This window comes from Calidris pugnax, unplaced genomic scaffold, assembly GCF_001431845.1.
Source record: "Calidris pugnax isolate Ruff unplaced genomic scaffold, ASM143184v1 scaffold24, whole genome shotgun sequence".
Taxonomy (NCBI): Eukaryota; Metazoa; Chordata; class Aves; order Charadriiformes; family Scolopacidae; genus Calidris; species Calidris pugnax.
In genome coordinates, this window is record NW_015090922.1 from 8,067,085 (window position 1) to 8,067,339 (window position 255).

The 255-nt window shown below is 56.5% G+C and overlaps 1 protein-coding gene across 1 annotated transcript in view; it reads right to left on the minus strand.

Annotated features, from left to right (window-relative positions):
• The window catches only part of SERTAD4 (SERTA domain containing 4), an 8,127-nt gene that overhangs the window by 7,237 nt on the left and 635 nt on the right, over positions 1-255 (minus strand). The window lies entirely within an intron of this gene.

The window sequence follows — 255 nt, forward strand, 5'->3', positions numbered from 1 at the left end:
GAGAGAGAGAGAGAGAGAGAGCACGCCCGGCAGCCGGGGACCGCGTTCCTTTCTTCTTTTCTTCCCCTCCCGAAGGAAACGAGACGGCAGAGACTTAGGTAGTTGTTTCCACCAGCCCCGATCGGACTGAACTGGATCTGCCTCCAGTCAAAACACTGCGAGACTTAAGACAGAAAATTGGCTCCGGTTTCAAGCCGTGAGTTGCGGTCCCACCGGAGCCAAGCACAACATCGGCGGAGCGGGCGGAATATTAAG